We start from the raw sequence: 19,719 nt of genomic DNA, 5'->3' as shown, positions 1-19,719 counted from the left end.
CGTACGCACACAAGCAAGATCCGATGTAAGTTCAATGATCCGAGTGCTTTTAGCAAATAAATCTAAATCACAAAAGTGATATTAATCATATTATGTTGGTAATGAGCTAAACTTACATGACGTATGGAATGTATGTAAGCTGTTCAATCTTTCAAATGTTTAATTTTTTCATTGTTTTTGATTCATCTTTCAGAAACTATTTTCTTGTTTTTAAATTTATAGGTGACCGTAGCCACGCGCTTCTTCTGGGAAATATAAAAACAAACATATTGTTTATTTATATTTAAATCAACCTACGTACAGGGTATTTTCTCAAGAAATAGCTTCAATTGTATCGCTAAACAATCTGTATAATATACAGATGAAACACTCGTTGTGTATTGTATACCTATTTTTTTTATTTTCTTTAATCTCAATTGATGACTAACGAACCTTGGATAACTATTTTTTTATCCTTCAAGTCGTGTGATGGTAATGTAAACGTATTAGACATGTTTCAAACAACGCTTTGCTTAGCAATGAATGTTTAGTTTCTTTACAGGATACAAACATGATGTCATATGGCTAGTCATATGGTGAATAGTTTTTAATCTATGGTAAGTGATACATTATGTGACAAATACAAAATATAATCTGTGCAACTTTGACAATTGGTGTTTGTAAGAACAAGTTCCGATTACGATAACACCTCTTGTTAATACTAAAAACATTTATTCGCGCCTTTTTAATATTTATATCACAAAAACTGACCTTAAGTGCTTTATATGATTTGTTTCTTATATGGAGAGTAGACTAACCAACTGACAAGGTTTATTTAAAGATTAAATATAAGATAAACGCTGCATCTTACTACATCGTGACATAATAACAAACAATGCGGTATATTTCGTGAAGGTCGGTTTCTTATGTAAATATAGGAAATTGCGAACATTAAAACAAAATGATAAAGTTAATAATTTTGTGTTCAACTTCGGAATGAGTTGAATAAGTAAGTCTTTAGATTTTTATAAAACAATATTTTTGAAAAAGACTCATTACTTCTAATGTCCTTGTATTGTAAAGTTAAAAATTGTGTGACGCCCATGGTGACGCCTTCCTTCCCTTTGCAAAAAAGCTTAGTGTCGTGCGTATATTTTCACAAAGACAATAAGTAGATAACTTTATATTTTGTTTTAGAGATTCGATTCTAGTTAAATATACCGACATGCACACATGATACAAGCACAGCAAAAACAACTACAATAATAAACAGTCTGAATTTCAAAGTCGTATTTACAAGTTTAGCATCCGACAGCAATACAGCATCCGACTAGAGTAGTCTGGACTAGAGTTGTCCATTGAAAGAATACCGACCATAAATTTTTGCAACATTTATATCCGCTTACTTTGAGCGGTTGGATATATTTAAATTATACCCGGCTAAAACAAACACACTACAGCTGGGTATCATCAGCGTTGAAGTACATCGTCGATTAATATTTTCATTTCATTGTGCGAAATTAAAACAGTTCAAAGGAATGGTCCGAAATCGATGTTTGTATTAACCTTCGCCTTACTAATGTTTGCGGGCATTTATTTAGATTGTATAAATATTATCCATTCAGTTACATGACTGGATGTTCTTTATGTTTTAAATGCATGGAGGATACTGATTTATGTAATGATATTTTTTCCCTAGTCTAATAATGTTACAGCGTATAAGAAACTTAGTTGGTTGAAAGTTCGGACCTTTATTTTGATAAATGTATCTGTCCTTCTGTATATCTAGTAATTCCACGCTTTATCTACTGTAAATTGTTCAATAGTATTCAATAGCATCTTCACATAATATTTATGTCTGTTTTAAATAAGACATTAAATTTTTATTAATAAAAATACCAAAAGTACTATCTTTCACTGACGTCACAATACTTTAGGCACTCATATATTTGACAGGCTTATCCGTTAACACGGAAAAACGTTAATTTAATTAAACCATATTTATGGTGACTGTCACGTTATATGAGAGCTATCAAAGCTACGGGAGCGGCAGCCTTGGCCAGTGATAAAATAAAATACTGCAGATATTACGCGAAAGCGCAATTTTACCCGAACGATGAGCTTGACGTCTTCCAAAGTATGATAAAAATCGTGCATTGCGGAAAGGGGACAGTTAATCTTAACAAAAGCAGCAAAATAGGTTGGATTATATTTATGAATATTTATTGTGTGAACCAATTTTACCTATACTTTACCTCAGTACTTACAATATGTTTTAGTTGTGAATACCGAATACGAATACCTAATTAAATTACTTCAAATTATTATACCTAATTATTTTTACTTCAAACATTTATATGGCGCGTGCGCATTTTTGTCAAAGTTCGTGAAAGCAGAAATGAAATGTAGATTTTCATTTAGGAAAAAATGATATTCGACTACAAAATAAATAAATCGGTTTATCAGTTTGAACGTGTGTTATCTATATAATATAAAAAATGAACCCCAAAATGTGTTGGTAAGCGCATAACTCGAGAACGGCTGAACCGATTTCGATAATTATTTTTTTATTATGTTCCTTGAAGTACGAGGATGGTTCTTATGTAAAGAAAACGTTAATATGTACCACAGGCGAAGCCGGGGCGGACCGCTAGTTTGTTAATAAAATTAAATCAAAATATTGTTTTTCCGAACATAATCTCAAACAATAGCGAGATGTCATATTGACATGTGAAGTTGCGACACAAAATGGCGGACGGTACAATGACAGATGACAGCACAATAGATGTTTTGACACAGATACATTTCTATTTGCATTACTTAAACAGTGAAAGGACATCGAAAACAACGGAGATTTAACGGCAACAATATCATATAATTTATCTTTTCGACATTAGCAGTAAATTCTCTTTGTAGAGACATTTGCTAAGAATAAAATTCGTTTACAATTGAGTTATTTGCTTTGGTAATGTGTTCTGTATTTTCATATTTCTTTAGTACTTGTTCATGATATATATGATTAAATCGTGGAAAATGTTCAGGAAATATATTTAACCCAACAAAATTATTTTCTACTTAAGAACATAATTTATAATATCTCTTGTCCATCTGAATCATAATATTATGAATGACGTTAGAGTTTGTATTATATGAATGAACGTACGTACGTACGAACCAAGTACGAACCTTATTCCGGTTCAAAAATATACATACCTACGTATGTGTTCAAATTATAAACAACAGCGCTGATTGACAACACGTAAAGGTTTTAACTATCAGCTTATTACATAACGCCTTTAGGCTTCACTTATACGGTGAATATTTATTTAATTACTTATGATCATCTTTATCCAATCGTGTATCTGATCGGATTAGTAAAAAGGAAATTACATAAATTGTGCAGTGGAATACATACATTTATTGTATCGCATTTGTTTACGTGACGTTTCATCTGTAATTTATTTAACAGAATATTTCTCCTGAGGTTGGCTAAAAACTTTTCCTCATCTCGGGACCATTTCACTCAGTCATTAGTCGCGAATAGGTTTTAATTTAATACTTCTTCTTTTTATTAATACCACAGATAATACAATACTAGCCTATTTAATATTATTTACTCTTGAAGCATATTGTATTAAGCAAGCATTATTACAAGCAAGCATTAAGTTCTATTCTTGAAATAACTATTACTATTAATAATTAAAATATAATTATTATATTTTTATTTGTTAATTCAACTCTGATACACACTGGACAATAGAAAGAAAGTAACAAACAAAAGAACATGCAAATTCTTCAAGAATTATTGATGGACAGATGAGAAAGCAACATTTGCTTAACAAATGAATTGCGCCCCACAACGGTTTGTTCTACGCCAATTACTGGATAAACTGTTTACATTTTTAATTAAATATTGACTAGGTTATGTGGCACGAACGTCATACGTTTCTGCTTAGGGAGGTAAGCTTGGTGTACTTTATAGGTCATCTGTATCTATATGTGCATAATATAATAAAATTATGTCCCCAGGATTAATAATAACATCATTTCGATATCTTTTATTATATATACAAGCGGTCCGCCCCGGATTCGCCCGTGGTACATATTTCACAATAACAGGTATGATCTTTCTTTCTTTCTTGCCTATGTTCTTTCTCAGGGTCTAAAGATTGTCTGTGCCAAATTTGTCCAAATCTGTCAAAATCTGTCCAGTAGTTAATAAAACCATACATACATACATACAAACCTTTCCTCTTTATAATATTAGTATATTATTTATTTTATATTTGGGAATATGAGAAAGAAAATTTCTTCAATTTTCCTGGGAAAAAAATTGTTTTCTGATCCTCCCTACTTCTATTAAAAATAAAAAAAATCATCGCTGTACCTATTGACGCAGGTCTGCTAAGAAAATATAAAAAATAGAATAAATATTTAGCGGATTCAAAACCACCTTGAAAATTGAAATCGATTTAAAATGACAACACTTTTCCGCTTCACATAAAAACGTGAAATTTTCAGATTAGTGTAATGACGTTTGGTTTTAAACTATATCAAACGTAGACTAAACTAACCTGACATGTGTCAGTGTCTACAATAAAACGCGTTGAGTGCAAATACTGCCATGAAAATATAATCGCATCGTTTAATTAGTGTTCAATTAACGGTGTTCCAATTTTCTAATTTTAAATTTATCTTAACAGAAAGAAACATTGTATCCCTACATTCATCATTTGAAGATCGAACGATATTCAAGATTGTTTTTTTTTTAATCTGTGTCACAAATTTGACAATAATATATTTAATTATTTAATATTATAATCTGGAACGCGGTTTCATAAAAAAGCTCATAATATTATGAATCATGGTTTGGATCATGTCAACGCGTAGTATCTACTAAAGAGGAAGTAAGATTTGTTTCCAAATTTTGTAATTGACATTTATTTGATTGTGTGAGTGTAATTTATTTTAATCACAAAGGAGAAATTAAAAGCTGAATAATTAGTCGTTAGTTTAAATTTCCAAATTTTTTTAGAAATAAATTCGAAACGTCAGTAAAGTGAATCAGTTAAGGTTCCGAGACGGGCCGCAGACCGCAAACTGCAAGCGACAACACAACACTTGTTTCTATGAACATCTACAAAAGGTAATAAAATAGGTACCTGCCTACCTATACGAAAAATCTATTCATATTAAATAACATTTTATACATGTTCCTATTATTCCACAATGTCAATTTATAAAATAAATTGGATAGATAAAGTATTTATACAGTACCTACTTGTGGGGAAAATATAATATTGATAAACTTTTTTTTGTTTGGCATTTACCAAGTAGGTATCATAGGTATTCTATGATTAATGTTACAACAAATAAACAAGTCTCTTTTATTAATTTATCGTCACATGTACGGCTTGTCATAATATTTTTTTTAAGCCTAGTGCATATTATGCTTTTCACGCACCATATGTACCATTATAGACGATTCGTAATTTTACTTGATAAAATATTATTGTTGTACTTATAATGTTTGAGTTTGAGTAAATTCTAAGCAAATAGTTATGTTTGAATAGAAAATACTTATTCGAGTAAATTAAAAGATATTCGATGCGACGCCGCGGCCGCCTCTGTTCAAGGGACTCCTATACCGTCAAAGCCTGCTATTAGTCACTAGGTACAATAGTAGGTATTCAGGTTAAATAATAGTTACTGAAATGAATGAAGGCAGGTCAATTATAAAGTATCTCTGGTTATGAACAGACTTCCAAATTCCAATAGACGGACAGGCAGACTTTCAATACATAACTATACCTAAATAGGTAGGTAGAATGCTGAAGAGATTGTTTGAATTACTACCTAATCTTTGTTTACGATTTTTATCGGATTGTATGGATCTTTTCAGGAAACATGACGTGTTGAGTGTCGACAGTCGATTTAGTTCAAAGGTACCTAGTGTACCTAGCTATAGTACCTACTAATTAGCCCTTTTAGTATTTGCATTGACTTTTTAACAATTACATTTTATAGGAATGTTCCCAAACTAAGTACCTACTTAGTTTGGGAACATTAGGGTACCTAGGTACCTAGTATACAAATTTAAATCAAATGGAATTTTCACGTTTTGGTTGTTAGTAGGCTATGTAATATAAAAAATAGTACCTACCTAGGTACCTACTTTCTTTATTTTTAAACTAAAAGACGAATGACTTCCGAACGAAGACTCGGGCTTCTACGGGAACAAAATCTAAAAAAATATGAGTACTTATAGGTAGGTAGTTGACATAGTAAAAATTTAGTAGGTACCTAATCTGTGGTAGGTAGGTAGGTATATGACGTTTATACTTAATATTAAACGGCCTACTTTGTTTACTGACTTAAAACTTTTTTGAGTTTTATCACATTCTCGGTACTCAAACTCAAACTCAAACATTCATTTATTCAATTAGACTACTATTTAGTAGCACTTTCGAATCGTCATTACATAATTATTTTAACATTTACCACCGATTCGGAAAGCAGTGATCTATGGAGAAGAATCGGCAAGAAACTCCATAGTTGCTCTTTTAAAATCATGTAAATATTACAATATATGAAACTTATATCTAACTACATAATATGCCAATGAACTGTCTTGTGGTTTTTACGCGACAACCCTCCATGGGTTTTTATCGTCCATATATTCCTGAATACTGTAGTACGCTCTCTGAACTAATACATTTTTTATATAAGTTTTAAATTTAGAACTACTAAACTCTTTAATATTGTGAGGAATTCTATTGTAAAAGCGTATACCTTGACCCATAAATGAATTTTTAACTTTAGCTAATCGGAAAAATGGCATTTCAATTCTATTCCTGTTCCTTGTGCCATAATCGTGTCTATCTCCTACTCTTGTGTGTAAGTCGGAGCTTTTGTGTACATGCAAAATATTATTAAATATATACTGTGATGGTACAGTAAGGATACCAGTATTCTTAAAATGATCTCTTAGTGAATCCCGAGCACGTAAATTATATATAGAGCGAATGGCTCTTTTCTGTAAGATAAATATAGTTTCTATATCTGCAGCCCTGCCCCACAGTAGAATTCCATAGGACATAATGCTATGAAAGTAGCTGAAATAAACCAGTCTAGCCGTATCTTCATCGGTGAGTTGCCTTATTTTTCGGACTGCATATGCAGCTGAACTGAGCTTACCTGCAGCGGTGTTGACATGGGCTCCCCACTGTAGTTTCTCGTCCAATGTTAACCCTAGAAATACAGTAGACTCAGTAGGATGCAATACCTCCCCGTTCAAGGTAATATCTCTGTTCAACTTTTTTACGTTAGGAAGTAGAAATTCAACACAAGTGGTTTTTTTGGCATTTAATAATAAATTATTGGCATTAAACCATTCAGATATGTGTAAAAGAGCACTGTTCACTTCGTCAACATTTGGGTCATGCCTATCCACATTAAAAATTAATGAGGTATCATCTGCAAACAGAACTATTTCACACCTATCCTGCAAATAATAGGGAAGATCATTGATATATACCAAGAACAAGAAGGGACCTAAAATTGACCCCTGTGGAACACCAATGTTAATTGACGCACCGCTAGAACGTTCTCCATTAACAACTACAGTCTGTATCCTATCATGCAGGTATGACGCTATGAGGTTCTGTGCTTTTCCTTTAATTCCATAGTGATTAAGTTTACGTAACAAAGTACAATGTTCAACGCAGTCAAATGCCTTGGAGAGGTCACAAAATATCCCCAGAGCATTTTTTGAGTTTTCCCATGCTTTATATATATGTGTTAGAAGTGCAACCCCAGCATCTGTGGTTGAGCGCCCCTTTGTGAAACCAAACTGTTTGGTGTGCAGTAAATCATTAGATGCAAAATGACTACTCAGTTGGTTTAATATTAACTTCTCGAATACCTTACTTAATGTTGGTAAAATAGAGATAGGTCTATAATTGTTACAGTCTTCTTGATCGCCCTTCTTAAATAGAGGTATAACTTTACTAAGCTTTAGTAAATTAGGAAATGTACCATAGTCACAACACTTATTAAATATAAAAGCTAAATTTTTCGCAATATTTTCTATGATATTATTAACTAAATTTACGGACATTCCCCAAAGATACTCGATGACGAACTCACCGCCGTGAGGATAATTTATTGGAAAACAATTACGGACCATTTGCACGACATTGTTTCACGACAACCGTGAATAAAGTAGGGTAATTGCGCTGGTTTGCCGTCCAGCTTCTGTTTTCGTCCATTTGACTGACCTGCTACAATCACGTGCGTAAAACTTGAATACAAACCTACCTTCCCGCGCAAGTTTGCACTTTTTACGGTCCATAATGTTTAAGCAACAGTACTATCAACATTAAAATTTGATTTGACAAGAAGAGAGTTCAAAAAATTAACGTAAATGTGGCCGCTTCGCATACGTGCCTTGCAGATGTCATCGCGCGAGAGAAAAATTTGCCGGCGAGAAAAGTTCATGGTAAGGTAAATCACTGTTTTAGCTAGTTTACGTAATGTTTTTGGTACGTATGTTTATTTATAAGCATAATAAACGCAATTATAAGTGTTTATCATACATTTTTATAATACTCTTCGAAATATTAAGTGGACGGATACTAGGTTACCAAATTCTCAAAATATTTGGTTTTCGTCCAAGTGGACGGAAACTCAAACAGCTACGTGAATATTTGTTAGGGTCATTTTACTTTATCGGACCTTTAAAATACTGAATAGTTTCTCCCGAAGTGATCTTTATTGCTATTAGTTTAGTTTTTTTGGTTTCCGTCCACTGCTATGTCAGTGCTGCCAAAATAAAAAAATATTTAAAGAAGTGGACGAAAACTAAATTTAGCTTTAAATGTTTTAGTTTTCGTCCATGAATGAGTATTGGAGTATCCAAAAATTAAATATAGCCATTCTTTTGCATTACTTTTCGTCTATTTTTACGTATTGAAAAGTTTTCTATTCAGTATCTTCCTTATAAATAATTGGTGAGGGCCAGAGTGTTGTAGGTACCTAATATTGTCATTCATTCAGTCATGTATCATTCTCCTTATGTGAAGTAGAGTCAATTATTCGTAGCATAAATGGGGGTAGGTCAGACATAATACACTGTATTTTTCTTGATTATCATTCACTTGAGTATCATCTTTTATTCTTGGTCTGTTTTGCCAATGCAGTATTTTTTTATTATACTTACTCAACGTATCCTCAGAAAGATCTTATTGTTTTTAGATGGCCTCGAAGGAGTCTAAGAAATGTAGAAAAAAAGACGCTGCGTACACTGAAGATTCTGTAGCTAAAACTTATTATTATGGCTGTGTGTTTATAGTACGTTTCATTTGATAAACAAAGTATTAGAATGAAAATTTTTGTTGTTAGAATGAATATTTCTGTTTTTTGATGTTATTTCTTAGTCCTGTAATTATTACTTGTTTCATTTACATTGTAAGGAACGCATTCCTTTCTTTATTACGAATGATTATACAGTTATCACTAACGCCTATAAGGACTGCCAAGTGCTACATAGATCTCAGTGTTGACTAGTTATATTGATTATTATTAGTAAAACCACAAGTAAAACTAAACCTGGGTAGTGAGATATTGTAATGTTAATTAAATAAACGTATATATTTACCTGTAATTGATTTTAAACTTAATAGTTGACCTACCCTCCTTTTTCTACACGGTGGTCGAAAACTAGCTTACACTAGGACGAAAACCAGTTTTTTTGGACGAAAACTAGCATTTACCCTACTTTTGCAGAAAATAATTTAAATAAAAAGATACATCAAAATGATTTATTTTCCCTTAATATTATCTTAAAGAAGACTATATAAGGACTTAAAAAAAAAATTATATGTTTAAGGAAGGGTGCTCCAAAATATTTATTTCGTATCACAAAGTTGGCAACTCCTATAATTGGACGAAAACCAGCGCAATGACCCTAGGGTCATTGCGCCTGTTCGCGTCCACCTGCCTATTCGCGTGCATTTTGCGGATATCTTTTAGAAAATTCACGAAAATAAGTATACTTTATGTAAAATTGTAATAAGAAAAATTTCCGATAATACCTCAATGTATATGAGACATGCACACATATTCAAAATATGCCTGCGCAACGCCTATCCTATTTAAAAAAAATATTTAATTTTGGCTATTAAACGAGAAAGCTAAAACGCGCTGAATTTTGAGAAAAAAATAGTGCGCAGCGTCGCGTTTGACGGTAAGTATCTTATTGTTAAATGTGAATTTTTGAATATGTAACTGTTTCTTTGCTTTGCTAACAAAACATGGAATAGTATGGATTATAAATCAGCTTATTTCTTTTACAATTAATAGCTAAAATAAGGTGGACGCGAATTACTACACCGAATTTGTACAACTTCCATTTTGCGTCCACGGTGGGCGCAAACTATACCTATAGTGCATAACAATAGAACATATTGCGTCCACATTGTTTTTCATTACGTAGCAATGAATTGTTTGCTAAAATATGTAATTTAGAATAGATTGTAAATTTTTGACTAAGACCACAAGTTGATAATTTAAATTTTCATTCAAATTAGCAAATTTTTATGCTATTTTTTCATTTTAAAATGGGTATTCTAAAAATGAGACTAGTATTTTTGAGAATGACAGTCAATAAGTCTGTGGTTAAGAAAATAATATAAACAAAAAAGAAATTTAATTCATTAGAAACTATAAAATAGGGTAGGTAGGTAATCTTAATAGAACTGATTATTATTTATTTACATAACGTAACTTTGTTTTTTGTTAATTTTTGGTTCTAATAATGATGAGAAGATAAATATAAATAAGTTTTTCCAGTTGCCTCACACAGTGAATTATATTAATAATAATGTTGATTTTAGGGTTCCGAACCTCAAAAGGAAAAACCGGAATCCTTGTAGGATCACTTTGATATCCGTCCGTCTGTATGTCCGTCTGCCGGTCTGTCTTTCTGTCAAGACCCTATTTCTCAGTAACGCGTAGAGGTATAAAGCTGAAATTTATTTTGAATACTCAAGTCTACGGTCCCTTGAAGCAGTGAAAAAATCACACTTATAAGCCAAAGCAATCAAAAGATACAGCCGTTTATGCTGCAAATTTTCGCAAATTTCGACATTCGCAAGGGAATCAAAACCTACAGGGTACTTTAGGTGAACACAGACACTTCAAGTTTGGTACAAAGCAACGTCTTATAGCACAAATAAGGGAAACATTGAAAAAATAATCATTTACAGTTAAAACATATGAAAAAAGACAGGTTAATAAGGAACCCTCGGTATGCGAGTCCCACTCGCATTTGGCCGGTTTTTATTAAATAACTATATACGTCAATAAATAATTTATTAAAATCTAATTTTTATTTGCATTTATCTGATAAAATATCACCCAATACACTCTTAATTCCTTTTCTAAGCTGGTGGACGCGAACTGGTCCACGGGTGGACGCAAACTGGAATTTTTGGACGCGAATTGGGTAAAACGCCTAATTCTGCTATTTGTCTAGATAAATAAAAACCACATGATATTTCCAACACAATTGAAAGTAAATCTTAAAATAGACTATGTAATAAACACGTTACATAAATTTTGCGTTGAAATTTGTTCTGGAACATTTTTATTTTCTCCTTCAAACTTTCCAACTGCACTAAGTGGACGCGAACAGGCGCAATTACCCTACGATGTATGAAACGAAGAAAAAATACTGAGTCAGTTTCGTATTGAGACACGATACGTGTAATTAAAAGTAAGGTTAATCTAAAAACTTTAAAGATCTTATAAAAATTGTCAACTAATTGCTATAGTTTATTGATAAAAATTAAAAACTATACCTATTGATTGATTGCTTCAATTTATTATATTTTTGTCTTATGTCAGAGCGATACTAAGCTGAACTTTCTGTGTGTTTAGACGTATTAGGTATGTTTATTTTTATTTTTAATTGGCTTGAAAATACACGTAACATTGGCTAATTAATATTTATAAAAATATATATATACAAACTGCAAAATTACTCACATACTTGTTATATGCAACGGTTGTAAAATATTTTCATGTAAAAAACCATTACGATTAAAAACTTCTAAATTATCTATGGAATTATCTTCTTATCGGTCACTTGCAATTCCTTCACGAACTATCTACTTAAACACTTAAATAAAAACAAAACACTATTATCACTGGCTATCACAATAAAAAGAAAAAACTATTCTATTTTCGAATTTGACATCGCGTACGGCGAATCCTTCCGGAGCGCATGTAGCAACGCGCAATAACAGCGCCTTTACGTTCCGACTCGCAAATGACAAATGCGCGTCAACGGGTTCGACGTTTGTTTACCTCCGGCCGCGGCGTTTCGCTCGCTCGCGGCTCAAGTTCAAGGGATTGTGAAAAGGAACGTGCGAAGTAACCAGCGGCGCATGACCTGTGATTATACATCTATCTAGTAGCAAGACTCGGCTAATTGACAGGTTGGGAGGGTCAATATAGGTTGGTGTGATTTATTTTTTCTGTAAGCCGTTCGTTGCGATAATCTAATGGAGGGAGCGGTGATGTCATTCGGAATACATTGTGATAAAAGCATTGTTGATAGTGAAACTAAGTAGGTTAAGTAAATGTAGAATCTTATAGTGCTACAAATATTTAATGACATTTTTGAATGTAAACCTGACCTATCCATACTTCCATACTACCTAATACCTATTATAAATGCGAAAGTAACTCTGTCTGTCTGTCTGTTATTCAATCACGCCTTAACTACTGAACCAATTTGCATGAAATTTGGTATATAGATATTTTGATACCCGAGAAAGGACATAGGCTACTTTTTACCCCGGGAAATAGGATAGGTTTTATCCCGGAAATCCCACGGGAACGGGAACTAGGTATGCGGGTTTTTCTTTGACTGCGCGGGCGAAGATGCGGGTGGGGAAAGCTAGTTATAACGTATAGTATAAAACGTCTTAAAATTTAATACCAAGTTATTTTATAATATTATCATGTTGTTAATTAGCTCGTATACCTACCTAGGTAGTTTTTATTTTTGTATGATAATGTGGTAATCGTTTAGCCGTTAATCACTTATTAATAATACCGTAAGGGCTCGAGTAGCGAATTTAGGGCGTGACTATCTTATCTGAGATTGTGTCATCGGAAATTAAATATAACCATGGACCAAATATTGGGTCCATGATATAACTCAATTTTGTATAGGTATCCACTATCACGGTTAACATTTCAAATTGTCAGGAATGGATAGAGGATTATTATATTAGGAGGAATATTTAATGTAGGTAGGTATGAGTGTAACGTAAAAATGATAAGGGATAGGTACCGGATGGACGGATTGTCTATGAAAAAAATGTTGTGTGGTTTTATGAAACCACAGTAAAAGTGAAACTTTTTTCACACTATAGACATTTAAATAAAAATTATCGTATTTGTACGATAATTGTCGTACATATGTCGATGTGAAAATTGCTATTTGAGCAATTGCTTGCAATTATTATACATATATAATAGATAGGTATGAAACTAAATTAGCAATAAACTTACATAGTAAACCAATTGTCTATGTTCCTACCTACTTACCTACATAATATAATTTAAAAAATATGAATAATTTTTCATTCAACGTCCTGATTGGATTGATAATAAAAGTTTAAAGTTTACGATAAAGATTTTAATTTCGGTAATGTTTCATCTTTTAATAAAATAATTTCATAATTAGTTCTGCTGCTTATGTTTTTGTGAGCAAGTAGGTATACAAAACATAATTATAATATTAATACCTATATCATGTTTTGTATGTGCCGACTGCCGGTGCGACCGCCAAGACACAAGTCACTACATTATTATTAGTCTGTGTCACTACTGTAGCAAAGATTTACCTACATAAATAACAAACATAATATTTTGGAATTTGAGATGAAATAATGACATGGAATGTCTGATAAATTTACATACAAAATAATTACCTAGCTTACTCAGTCAGGATAACAAAGAAAAAACAAAATACACTAATTGAGATTTGAAATAGACATAATATATAAAAACACGTGAATTATTTAGTTCTATAAAATCAAATTCATATTATACTATGTATATTTTTTCTAGAAATAATATACTTTTTATTCAATTTGTTCGATTTCCATAATTTACAATTTAGCAATTGTAGGTTTACGTGTTAAGCCGCTAGATGTCGTCGGTATGCCGTTATATATGTGTGAATATTTATTTTAATCAATATTTACTCTACTCAACAATAGATGGCAGCATGGACGTATTTTATAAAATTAACGTAACATAAATAATATTAAAATACGCTTTATTTATTTTAAATATTTTTAATAGTTACAATGATTTGAATATTTTTTACAAAAATTTCTACCTACTTTAATATTGTCAACGTTAAATAGCTTTAAATTTTAAACAATAAATGTTTCCTAGGTATAATTATTATTTATTTACATAATATAATGTTTAACAATATTCATTATCTTTTTTCTAAATGAAGATTTCAGGGTTCTGGAACAAGGAGACAAACGTGTGACAAAGAAATACAATTAGTAGGTAACTCTTTGTTTCATTATGAGTGACTCACAAAGCTTATTGTGTTTAATTTTGCGAAAACATTTGACTAATATGCATAAATTAAAATTCTTCCTAATTTTAACCTTATCACTATAAAATACAGTGAATATTTATTTTCTGTAAATTGTCATTGGCTGAGCTGTAAGAAAATTGATAATTTTCAAATCCGGGTTTTATCTTGAAATCTACTCTAATATGGGACATTCTGATAACTTATCGGAAACATTATTCTTACAGTGAATGAAACTAGTAACAGTTGATTGGAAAATAAAATCAATTTCCTTAAAACCATTGATAATGGCTACGAAGTTTTGTGAAAAAACTACCAGGATTAATATATTTTTTTATAAGAAAATTTAAACAACATAAAAGGTTGCCAGTTCCTACTAAATAAATAATATTCAGTTTTTTTTCTATAACATAATATTATATATCCATCTTCTACAATTATTAACGTTAAAAATGATCCTAAGTTTCTATTTTTTTTTTCAGACTATGCCCTGCACCCTCTTAAGCACGCGCCTCTTAATCGTCACAATCCAAGAGTTCATTAACCCCATGGTATAAAAAGGGCTTTATTTTGGATTGACAAGACCACATAGTTACAAGTTAAAACTGACCTGGTGGTTGACCCCCACTTAATTTTAGTGAAGAAAAATAGAGCACATAGCACGAGCGAAGCCGTGGCCGAAAGCTATTGGAGCTAAATCAATACTTACTAATATTGTAAAGCTGATGAATTTGTTTGGTTATTAGTTATACAGGGTGTAATCGTTAAGTGTGCACAAGCGATTATACCGTAACTATTGCAGATACCAAAAAACTTTAAACTGATATCGAAAGTACTTAACCTAATGTGTAAAATGGCCATAATAAATTTTTAAAAATAAAACGAGAAATACCCAAAAATGTTACATTAAACGCTCCCATACATTATATTTCCCATACATTTTGTATTCATAGCAGATTTTCGAAGTAATGTCCTCATTGTGCAATACAATGAGGAGCTCTATTTACAGTTTCTAAATGAACTTCCCTTCAAATTTGCGAAGTAATTAAAGCAATAAACCAAAAAAAGAAATAAAAAGCTAAAATCTTTCATATTAAATGTACTAGGTTGATCCAAAAGTAGTGATAATTGGGTATTTCCTGTGCACATAAAAATATAAAACAAATGTTTTTTGCTTGCTAATGTGTTCACTAAGTAATCACAAAAAAATCATATCAACAGGCCACGTTTCCAATTATTTACATTAATTTGAATGTGAACCGTGCGTGCCAGAATGTGTCCCGACGAAAAGAAGAAACAACGATTCGACATGTAGAGGGTAAATTTCTAAATTTTTAATGATATCAGGATAATTTTTTGTCACGTTTTGTGATCATGGACGTTACCCGAGTTCATCATGTTTATGCTGAAACCAAAAAACAATCAATGTCCTGGATGCGAGCTTCCAAAGTGACGATGAAGAAATTCAAAGTGAAAATCAGTAGGTTAGATTAAAGCGGTAGTTTTTTGGGACGCTAAAGAAATAATTATGGTGGAATATTTTAAAAAGGTAGCCACTTTATTGGGCTCTTACTAAACAGACCAAATTAAAAGATTGCGGTAGGTTAGTAAGGAAAAGAGACATGGCAAACTGCGGGCCTAAACGCTGTTTCACCAAGACAACGCACCAGATCACAAAGCGTCAGTTGCGATGGCTGCCATTCAAAAATCGGCATTCCAAATGCTTGAACACCTACCCTATTTTTTAGATCTAGCTCCTATTTACTTTTATCTCATTCCTCGGCACAAGAAACACTTTCTTAGCAATAAATTATTTTAACGACAACGACGACAGCGAAGTGATGGCCGCGTGGAGGGGTTTTTGTGGATGAAGTCAAAGTATTTTTTTTTTAAGTTTAGGAAAAAAAATATTGAAGTATATTTTCCAGTTAGAAGACTATCTGGAGAACTACATAATTATTATTATAACTGTAATGACCATATATTGATTATCATTACTTTTGGATCAACCCATGTACATGGGATATTCGTATCTCATACTAAATGTATGGGAGGGTTTCAAGTTAATTTTTTAGATATTTCTCGTTTTATTTTTAAAAATTTATTATAGCCATTTTACTCATTAGGTTAAATACTTTCGATATCAGTTTAAAGTTTTTTGATATCTGTAATAGTTACGGAATAATCGCCTGTGCACACTTAACGATTACACCCTGTATATACCAAGGAAGGCTTTAATATAAAATCACGCTGCGACAAAAAGGAACGGAGTAAAAATGAAAGATGTTGCAAAAATATTCCATAAGAGTGCATACAAATGATACAAAGCTGCGTCGGTCAGATAAATTTAATCAAATCTCATACCACATGTTTGCTTATTGCTACTGTATACACTCGACTATCCCACCGTCTATTGTAATTAAAACAATTAAAATGCAAGGCCGCATTTATTAACCCCAATGATAAACGAATGACATATTGCATTTCTTTTGAAAGAACGCAAAAGGACGACAAAATTAATTGATTTCTGATAAGAGTTAATTTCCGATATATTTTTTGTTTGTGTTATACTTAAAAGAAAGTAAGAGCCATTGAGTGTTTTAGTTTTATAATTCTTTTACTGCATTAGGTATGGGGATGGAAGTAATAATTGTAATTAATTTTTAAATTTTTATGCTTTTATAAAAAATTAAAACATCTCTTTTAGTCAGTGCATCCGCAATTTTAGTAGTAGTGCAGATAGTAATAAAGTACCATACATAGGTTATAGGTAACATATGCACATTTCTATGCAGTTAGTGTTGTCTAATAAAGACTTCTTAGATCCTCAATTGCTATTATCATCCACATTGAAGAATATAACATGCTCTTGAAAAGTGTTGCGAACCTTGAATAAATCGTGACGAGTCAATAACGTTTCATTTATTTCCAGACATATTTAGCGACATGCAATTTGCAACACACGAAACGGTTTCTTTTCCTAATATTGTTTATAATAATATTGTGATTGACTAGCTATGTCCTGCGGTTTCACTCGCGAACGAAACCTTGAGACAACTTTTTTTTCTTAAAAAAGGTCTAACCTTTTATTTTGCATAGATACCCACGGCCTCCGGGGAAGCGGCCGTGGGTTATGTCGGATTCCTACCGACCAAAACCCCACTGTGTTCCGTCAAGCCGCATCAACGACCGCGACGGGGCCACGGGTATGTGTAGAATTCATCCGAGACCCCATCAGCGGCAGCCCGTCGCCGGGCCCAAACAAGCTAAACCTATCTTTATCCAACTATTTTCATATCATATTTGAAAATTCCAAATAACAGACACACAGACAGTCAGACAGTCAGTCTCCCCGTGACCACGCTCGCTGTAAAGTGTTCGAAACGTCGGGACAATAATATAATGAATAAATCGCGTTTAAAATCCGTTAAAAATTTCTAAATGTTATAATACTCGCGTAAAATCAAACACTAGAAAATAAATATTATGTAAGTCAGTTCATATAAAACATATATTTAGCTTTAAAATGGTCATATCAAAATAGATTATTTTATCGTGTTACATTACAATAACAAACGACTGCACTGTGCAGTATTTATGGCAGTATGCACACTAATGAAATCATCGTTCATATAAAGTTTAGTGTGTACCTTCTAACACAATGTTAATGTAATTCAAGTACTGGGCACATTTTAACAATATTTAAACGAAATTTGTTGTAAGTATGATGAAATTTATTGGTTTTACTTACAAGAATAAAAAAAAAAATATTTTAATGATTGTTTTAAAGTAAAGACTAAAAACGAAGAAAATAATTAAGTGACACTCAATTAAAAGTTAGTTTAAAACGTCTTTAAAATAACTTTAAATTACACATGGAAGAAAGTTAATAGCTTTTTTTATCATTTACCATTATCTAACTATACCCATGATAGGTACAATATTATTGAACTGTCACCTAGATACCGAAGCATACCAAATTTGGGGCCAACCGCCAATTTACCGCCAGGAAGCGGTCCCTAATTAGCTTCACATATTCAATACATACGTACGTCGTACAAGCAGACAAGCAAACTAAAAAATTCTTCTAACGTATTAAATATTAGTGATACATACCTACATAAAAATATTGACAAGTGATAACTGCGTTAAAAACAACCGACTCCAAACTTGCACTTGCAAAATTTACAAATACCTACAGACAAAAATGCTCATAAAATAAAAACTACTGGGCCTATCCGAATAAAATTTTTATGGGACCAATTCGACACCATCCCGCATCGAACAAAAAAAGAATCACGTAAATCGGTTCAGAAACCTCGGAGTAATCGGTGTACATATATAAAATAAAAAAAAAATATACCGGCCGAATTGATAACCTCCTCCTTTTTTTTTGAAGTCGGTTAATGATCTAAAAACGAATGTAATATGTACCGAGTAGTAAAACGGAGCAAGAACCAAATAAGTGATAAAGCTTCATAATTATTTTAATTAGGTAGGTACTGTAGATATATTATTATTGTCTTGTTTATTATATTTTTCATAAACAATCGCATTCAACCTAACAGATCATAATGGATATCAATTAAAATGAACGTTGTTTTTGTAAACAGAATACTTAATATAATAGGATGTGTCATGATATAAAGATGATTTTTAAATTAGTATGTTATATGGACATAGGTCATGCATAATATATTTTATACATTATTTTATGCTTTAGTTTAATCATTATAATATAATTATAAAAATGTGCAATTGTAACGTAGTGAATAACCAATATTTCAAAAACTATTAAATGCATTTTAGAGAGCGTACAAACACTCTCAGCCCTCAGGGATAATTATTACTGTAATTCCTTCATTTTTGTTTATCGAACACAATGGGTTTTCAATGAAAACGAAATTGAGATCATACGTTTATTCGGAATTATAAGTCATACATACAGTAAATATTCAACCGTCAATAAAAACAATACACGATTGACAACAATCTTGGGGCCGCAGTCGTGATACGAGTCTATTTATAACGTAAATTCTAGTAGGTAACTCGATAACATTATGATTCCACAAAGTATTTAAAATAAACACTAATTGAACTTGCGTAAA

General features: G+C 31.9%; 1 protein-coding gene and 1 long non-coding RNA gene across 4 annotated transcripts in view; one reads left to right on the top strand and one right to left on the bottom strand.

Moving 5' to 3' along the window:
• LOC123692880 (four and a half LIM domains protein 2) overlaps window positions 1-19,719 on the bottom strand; it is a 132,367-nt gene that overhangs the window by 62,518 nt on the left and 50,130 nt on the right. Inside the window, exon 1 of one of the 2 annotated variants that reach the window (XM_045637711.1) lies at window positions 12,028-12,275. The exons of the other annotated variant lie outside the window; for it this stretch is intronic. The gene's annotated coding sequence lies outside the window, so the exon portion shown is untranslated. Of the gene's footprint in view, window positions 1-12,027; window positions 12,276-19,719 lie in introns of those variants that run through there. 2 annotated transcript variants of the gene reach the window in all.
• Window positions 5,077-15,345, top strand: LOC123692882. Of its 2 annotated transcripts, none has more exons than XR_006751614.1 (3): window positions 5,077-5,125; window positions 14,532-14,576; window positions 15,094-15,345. It is a non-coding gene; the product is annotated as an uncharacterized LOC123692882 (long non-coding RNA). The 2 variants fall into 2 exon arrangements; XR_006751613.1 differs by lacking the exon at window positions 5,077-5,125 and adding an exon at window positions 12,385-12,498.

Source organism: Colias croceus, chromosome 6 (genome assembly GCF_905220415.1).
Source record: "Colias croceus chromosome 6, ilColCroc2.1".
NCBI lineage: Eukaryota > Metazoa > Arthropoda > Insecta > Lepidoptera > Pieridae > Colias > Colias croceus.
The sequence above is the reverse complement of the archived record's forward strand: the minus strand, read 5'-3'. Positions and strand labels throughout refer to the sequence as shown.